Genomic DNA, 7,997 nt, shown 5'->3' with positions numbered 1-7,997 from the left:
TGCTTTGTGTTCGACTCTCTCCCAAGTTTTCAGACCATTATTGAAAGGCTGGCTCAGCCAGTCTCTGTGTCTTTACACTCACTTTTTGCACTAGAAGGTCTGTCAGCTGCCAAACAGGGTAGGACAGTGGTGTTCGTACAGTGAAGGCCGTAACTGAGAGGCCAGGTCCTCCAGAAGATGATGGCCAAGTCGCTTCAGAGCACACTGGGCTTGGCATGCATTCCCAGGTGGCTGCTTGAAGAGGGGTGGTGAGTCTCTTGCAGCCTCTGTTCAGACATCCAGACCTGTGCATTACATCCACAACCACAGGATTATACTTTAAATCAAACAGTTCTCATCTCTGTGAAATTCTAATCATAGGCACAGAAGGGGAGGGGGCAGGTTTCTAAAAAAGCTCAGCTTTTGCTGAGAATATTCCAGACCCTGCTTCTTCCACTGCCTGAAGAACAAAAAGATTTGCTGGCTGCTGAGTGCCTTTGAAAATTCAGCCCTTGATCTAGCTTTTATTTTTCTCTCCTTATCCTCCCTTTTCTTTCTCTTTCTGGCTCTCTAAGCATGCATGCATCTTCCCAGTTTCTGTCTGTCTCTGGGCTGAGAAGTCAAACTCTCGTGCCAATTTGACGTTTGCCTTTTCTGAGTGCAAGAAGCCCCTGGAGCTCAGGTGGGAGGAGAAACAAGTCACTACTTTCCATCATGTGTGCTTCTCAGAGCTCAGCCTGGGAAATGAAAGTTCCTTGGCTGAGTCTGACCAGTCGTCTCCTCTTGGCACTTTGCCAGCTGAGCCTCACACATTTGTCACAGAATGAGCAGAGCAATGCAGCTCATCTTCCCTGCTTTGCCCAGTTCTCTGTGTGCTTCCTCCACTTGCTGTTTGCAGCTCTCCACCTATTCAGTTCTTGCCTGCTTGCCCTCCTGTGCTGGGTGGTGAAGGTGTATCTCCTTTTCTTCTCCCTAGGGTCATGTTAACAAGTTCAGCTTGGCCAGGGGACCAGGCTGGTCCAAAAGAGAAGGAAAAGCCAAAGGAGAGACTCCAGAGATCTCTGTTCCAAAGTCACGCTTGCAGAACAAAGGCAGGGGCATTCCAGGTCAAGGAACAGCAAAGCTAACACCGCTCACCTGCCAGGCCATGACGACCTGTGTGTCCTTGTCCCCATGTTCCTCGTGTGTTCATCTGTCATACGCTCCTGATTCCCTCATAGGTTTTAGCAGGCAAGGACCATGGCTTCCCAGAGAGGTCACTTCCCCTGGCACTGCTCAGTAATCCCCGCAATGCCCCTGTGACAGCCATTTATTTGGCCCTGTAACACCTTACAGGTGTGAACCAGCATCTCCAATTCCAGCATCTCCAGCTGTTTCTAAAGCTGCTGGGCCAGCATCCTTCAGCTGCTTGCAATGGGCTTTGGCTCAAATGCATTAGGAAGGAGGGGATGTTTTTATGGTAATGGCAGTTCCTAGTAGGTCTGGCAAACCCTCCACTCCTTACTGCCTGAGCCAAGCTGTGCAGATAATCAGTGGCTCCGATGATGGGGCTGGTCAGCAGTTCTGCACTTACCATTGCCCTGAGCCTGGACGGGGACTGGCAAGGTGGCTGTGCAGCAGGGAGTCTCCCCCACCAAGGAGGTGAAGAGCCAACAACAGTTGCGAGGTCCCCTTGTTTGCTGGGCTATGGAAAGTCACCCAGGGAGGAGCGACTGCTCAGCACCTTTACAGCCCTACATCGCAGAGCAGTGGAAAGTACGTGCAAGTGGGTGCCATACGGATCAGTGCCTGGGGGAGAGAGCTGTGTCACCAACACCAAGCACACCAGAGCGTGCCTGAGCAGGACGTGGTACTGATGTTGTGCACGCGACCTCTTTGATTGTGGTGGGTCTCAGGCACAGCATCACGCTGGGATCTGGAAGTTTCAGACTCCCTTCTAGGCCTGGCAGTCATCTGCTGGGGAATGATGAATCGGTCATTTCGCTGCCCCAGTTTCCCCGTCAGTAAGTGGGTATGTTCCTGCGTTCCTTGTAGGTCTGCTAAGCACTGCCATCCCCTCATCTTTCCTCCATCACTAGCATCTTATGCTGCACAGTTTCAAAACAGTGGTAGCAAGACAGGGTTGTGCAGTGTGGACCAGATACCATGGATTCATCCCTGTGTCGGCAGCCACAGAGTAGAGCGTATATCCAGCTGGATTTCAGGTCCTCCACCCCTGAAATCGGTCTGGCCCAGCCCCTAACACCCACAGCGGGTTGTTTGCTGCCCCAACGTTAACACTTGTTTTGGGGACATGGTCTGCCAGCTTGCCTTGTAAATAATGCTGAAGAGCTACAAAAATAAACTCAGAAGCACTCATGCCTGATTGCAGGAACCTCTTTGTTTGTCAGTTTGCAGTGGGAAGGAAGTTAGTCTTTTAATTGCTACAGACAGTATCCTGGTCAGAGGCTGGCTGGTGCTGCACTGCAGTAGATCTGATTCCCTTCTGCTCAGGCTGTTGTAGTCCAGTGAGAAGGACAGTATTCCTGCTCACACGTACAAGGCAGGAGCATTAGCTGTAGACTTGCTTTTGGCACGCCTAGCTGGGGTGGCTGAAGCCTGGCTTTGTAGTAGGAGTAGCTGAATAGGACACGATACCATTTTTTCTAACTCAGTCAGCCATATAAACCACTGCTGATTTCAGCTGATGTGTTCCTCACTGCTGTGGTGCTAGGAGGGGGCAGAGTGGACCGGCAGGAACAGCATCTTCTGTGCTGTAAGGCTCAGAGCAAATGCAAAGCAGCAGGTTAGTGTTGGAAGTAATGGTTAATGTATCGGGCAAATACTGGAATCACTCCACCAAAAAGCTGCCTAGGGAATACCGCTTGCCCAGTGATGTGTGTGCGTTCACAGAGTGTATCTCATTAGCATGTTGTTAATGTCAGTAATTATTGATGACATGAATGCAGAAGCATATGTAGATAATATAAAACTACCAGAACTGCTGGGAGAAATGCATCCGTATTTTATTACAGATACTGGCATCTCAATGAATTTGATCTGTATACGTCTGCGGGGATATACAGAGGTACCTGGCTGTGACAATCATAAGAAATAGTGACACTTGTGCCTCTTCAGGGAGAGCTGTTCTGGGAGCATAGTGTAATATTTAGAGAAGATTTGCCTTCAAAGCTGCAGGTTCCCTGAACAATGCCCGTGGTGCTCTGTGGATTGTATTTTATTTTCATTTATTAACACAGGGGTGTGACGTTCCTCTTCATCTGTACTTAATCACCGTGATTTGTAGGTCCTTAAAATTTTCCTTTTCTGGCTTTGCAGTTTGAACTGGAGGGGTGAGCATTCTTCACTGCCTAGGTGGGGGAAGACACATACGCTACGCATGCATGGGCTCAGTGCGGCAAAGCAAGGTTGACAGCAAAGACGGTGGGCTTTGGGACGGTCCCTGGGGTGTCAGAGCGGAGGGTCTGCCACACACAGACACAGCTGCTCTGCTGGACGTGAGAGCGGCTCAGCGTGGTGCTTGCTGGCTGCGTAGGCATATGCTGGCTGATGTGGGGTTGGTACAAGATGTTTCCTTTCAGTTACACCAAAGGTGAACCGACTGCAGCTAGCAAGCTCCTAGTAAAGGCTTCTTGCCTGCAAGGTCTGCCTCTAGTTCAAAGCCCTTGTAGCCTATACTCAGCCTGTGCTGAAGGTGACAGCAAGCCAGGTGCACCACAAGTTGGGGGGAGTCAGTGGGGTATCAATTGTTTTCTGTCTACCCCAAAAAACACTCATACAGCGGAGTTCTCCCTCCCTCCAAGGAACAAAACCTAGCACAGACTTGACTGATCTGATAAGATTCCTGCCCACTCCAGGGCTCGGTCCCGCTGTATTTCCACTGCAACGCTGGCAGCGGGGTAGCGCACCTACTCTGAGCCCACCATCCTGTCCTGACGTGATCCCTTGTCAGGGGAACGATCCTCCTAGTCCAGACTTGGCCAAAGACCTAGCCAGTCTCCATCCCCATTTCCCACCTGGCCAAGCCAAGATTAAAATCCAGCCATCCCGCGTGCCAGTCCAGTGCTTGGTCTATCACACACCGTTCCCTCGGGAGGGCTGGCTGGCTCCAGCCCGGCTGCCATGATTCTGCTGCCTGCTTTGCTTTGTGGGGTCCTGGAAAATGTGGCTAAGTGCTACCGGGCAGCAAACGGCTGGGACGCAGGCTCGTGGTGCTGCAAACACCCTCATCCCAGAACAGACTCCACTTCTTGCAGCAGGAGCATCAAGCCCAGCTTTGAAGGATCTTCCTTTCTCACTGCTCCTGTTCCAGTTGGGCCAGTCTCCCCCATCACTTCACCAGGTGGGACTGGTCCTTCTTCCAGCACAAATCTTTGCTGTACATGCTGCTGAAAAGCCTTGAGTTGGCTCTGACTCGCTGACTGGCAGTTTGCATTGGCAAACGGGCGCTAGGCGCTGGGCTTGCCACATCAAATAAAAATACAATGTAACCAAAAATTCTTAGAAAAACCTAAACGCATCTGATCTACGGGATGGGGTGTGCGAGATGTAGGCAACAAGATCAATTCAGGGCAGGAAAAGGCAGGAAGGATGGACAAGGGAAGGGTGTTGCAAAAAAAAATATAAAAATTTATATGTAAAATTTCAGGGCAGTATTTTTTAACAATTTGCATAATTGGCAACCACAGATAATCCCCTGAAATGAACTAAATATATCACAGCTGGGGGCTTTCCAAGCCTAGTTTGCTTTCTGAAATTGATTGGTTTCAGCTTTGCAATTTTTTTTCTATGGTTTTTCTTTCTGTCTTTACCAGCTGAATTTGGCTGGTTTCTAAAATGCTGATTTGGGAGCAAAACTGAACATTCACCTGGGGATGGCTTGCTATGGTATGAGTTTGAGTCAATGAAAATGTGACTTAATTTTAGATTTCGTTAGGAAAAGGGAACTAAGGCAGAAAACAGCTGCTAAAATGACAGATGAAGACAAACTGGTCCTGATGCTTTTCATAAAAAGTCAGGTGAAACTACATTTAAGTCTCTGCTAGCCTAAACTGTTAGCTGAGGCAAACTGGGCTGGCTCCACTGGAGTCAAATCTGGCCCAACTGCTCCAAAATTGAGACACTCCAAAGCCATAACCACTTTGGAAATTTTCTCCTGAATGATTTGCTGAAAGTGAATTGCTTGCTAAATACATGTTTACAAATTAATCTCTTTTCATCCATTTATACCTCTTTCCAATCGCTTCTTTGTGATTCTCCTAAAAGAAGGGCTTCCCTACACCCAACTTTTTCTTTCCATTAATAATCCTGGTTAAGGAGCTCATATTATTAAATTGATATATATCCCAGGAGCAGGTATGCTCAGATGCAGACATGAGAGATATAGCATAAACGCAAATGGTATCAACAGTCACGCTTTTATGTTTGTTTAAATAGACAATTGGTCCAAACTGTACCAAAAGCTGTTCTAACAAGGGGATTTAAGTCAATGAAAAAACTGCATTTTGGCCTTTGAAGCAGCAAACTTCAGAATTCCTGTGTATATCACTACTGGATGCATCTAAGCATTGCTGAGGTTCAGTGTTCAGATGATTCCACTCAGAATTAATTAGTTGTACTCAGAAGTCTGACCAAGTCAGAGGAAAGGGAATGCAGTGGTTGCCAGTAATGGGAAAGATATTAGGAAAGACATCCCCTGGGTCAAATGTTAAACTAGTACTCAACCAAACTTCCCTTCAATTCAGTGAAAGCATTCTTCCTATGTTAAGAATGAATGAGATACAAGAAAGGAGAGGCAGGCAGCTACGGGCAGGGGAGGCGGCAGCCTTGTGTTTAAGCATGGGACCGAGACCAGGAAATCCTCGGCTCTCCTGCCTGCTGGACCAGGGAATGGCTGAACGAGCGGGGAAGATGCCTCAGCTCCCTGTGCCTGCAAGCTCTGATTCCTGTGTGCCGGAGCAAACATCTGCGATGGGCCAGCGAGCCACCTCCCTGCAGCGGTCTGCCCTGTTGCTGCCGTATCAGCAGACGAAGCTGTGCATCCCACAGCCTGACCTGCTAGTATCAGTCCATCTTTAGCAGTGCTTTAAGCGCGTGTGATGGACCATAAACTGGGCCATCTCCTTGTAAAGCAGCAGGGACTTCTGGCAAACACAGATGCGTGACACCAAACTGCCACGGTGCGCTTTGCTAGCCCTTGTGTGCTGCAGCCCTTGTTCTTTCCTGCTGGGAATAGTTACGCACTGTCCCTTTAGGGAAAACTGGATGTAAAATATAACAGAGCAGGACATTTGAAGTGCTTTGAAATCCTCAAACCAGAAAGTGTGAAATACTGTCCTCGCTCTTTCTCACACATGCACAACATGGTACCTGTTTTTCATTCTATTTGGGGGATTTCCTACAGCAAATTAGATAGTTATTTGCTCATTGGATTTGGTTCTCAAGTCCTTCATGTAAGTTAGGCAGTTTCATTTTGATGTCACTGATGATGCTGTAGTTGCAGTATGACCGAGGAAGAAAATGGTTTAGCTCTTGGTAGATCAAAACTGGACGGAAGGTAGATGTAAAATAGAAGGCACACAGAAACCAGTGTAGAAAAGGTACTGATCATGTTTGTTGACAGCCTTTAGGGCCAGGTCTGCTTCTTATGCAAAGTGACAGAGATAACAACTTTCTGCAGCAAAGGGCTTACGGACATGTCCCTGTAGAATGACCATCCCGATAAATGGCATTAGCCTCCATCCAAGGCCACGTGTGACACCGGCTGCCAATCGGAAACAGACCTGCATCTGCACTGCCTCTTTAAAAGCTCCAGCTGCTGGTTACTTGTTTTAATTCATCATCAACATACCAAAAAAATGACCCCCCTTTATGATTCAGCAAAGAATAACATTGCTGGTTCGAGATCCTGGAAGTCTGGAAGCCATCAGGTCTTTTAATTTTTACTCCGAAGGAATTTCCTTTTTTAATGTTGCTGTGCTCTCTCTTGCCAAAGCCAGGAAGCTGACTATCTCTGGACAACACTGACCAAAATTTGGTTTTCCTGGAATTTTCTCTTTTCCCTCCGCACACCCACACAATAGGCTTTTTAGAACGCCTGCAGTCTGTAATTTGCCTTTCTAGCCTGATAATGTGGCTTGCAGAGGCATCAGTTTTGCCAAGTCATCATCTGGAAGGAACGCTTTCTTATGCAACAGGCTTCATTTTCCCCCTCCGTGTCCTATGGCCCACGGTTGCCACCAAGCCCAGCTCCAGCCGAACGGGCTGTTTCAGAACCACCGTGCAGACACTGGGAAACAGGAGAAAGACCATGAAGTCTGGGAAAGGGCCTGAAACTTTCAATTTCAAAAGGCATAGCCCAGAAACCAGAAGGACCAAGAACCCAGTGCTGTGGTTTCCCTTTGCCTGACTAAAGAAAATAGCTGCTGTCTATTTTTACTAAAAATGTGGGACATGGGGCCCTTCTCTTCCCCTGCACAAATGGGGGATGCTGCTCACAATGAAAGAGTGGGGGAGTGGAGAAGGGGGGTCATCCCGGATTAAAACCAGCTGACTCGTCCACAGAAATCTCTCCCATAGATTGTTCAAATATTTTTTGCCCACACCACTGGGAGATTTATTTGTAAGGTAAAAGAAAGTTAGTCGGGAAAGGGATTTGGGAATCTCATCTCATCTATAAAAATTCCTCTTTTTCATTTGAAGGCAGGGATGGGATTGATCTGATTCCCCCCTCCCCCCTTCTTTTCTCCAGTTCCGCATTACTGTGCTGTATGGTGTTCTCAGGGCATTCAGCACAACAAATCAATGCTGATAGCATCATTAAAAATTTGCAATGTATCGTATACCTTGCAGAAAATGAAAGCCATCTGTACAAGTGTGGAAATGGGATTCCAGCACGTGAAATGTGTGTTATGTATGTGACCTTTGTGTTCACTGTCATGAGCAGTATTTTGAACCTCTAAAACTCTGATCAAAAAGATGTTTTTCATTTTCAACAACAACAAAAAAATCCTGAGAAG

This window comes from Falco punctatus (genome assembly GCF_963210335.1).
Source record: "Falco punctatus genome assembly, chromosome: 17".
Lineage (NCBI taxonomy): Eukaryota > Metazoa > Chordata > Aves > Falconiformes > Falconidae > Falco > Falco punctatus.
This window is presented reverse-complemented; position numbering follows the sequence as displayed.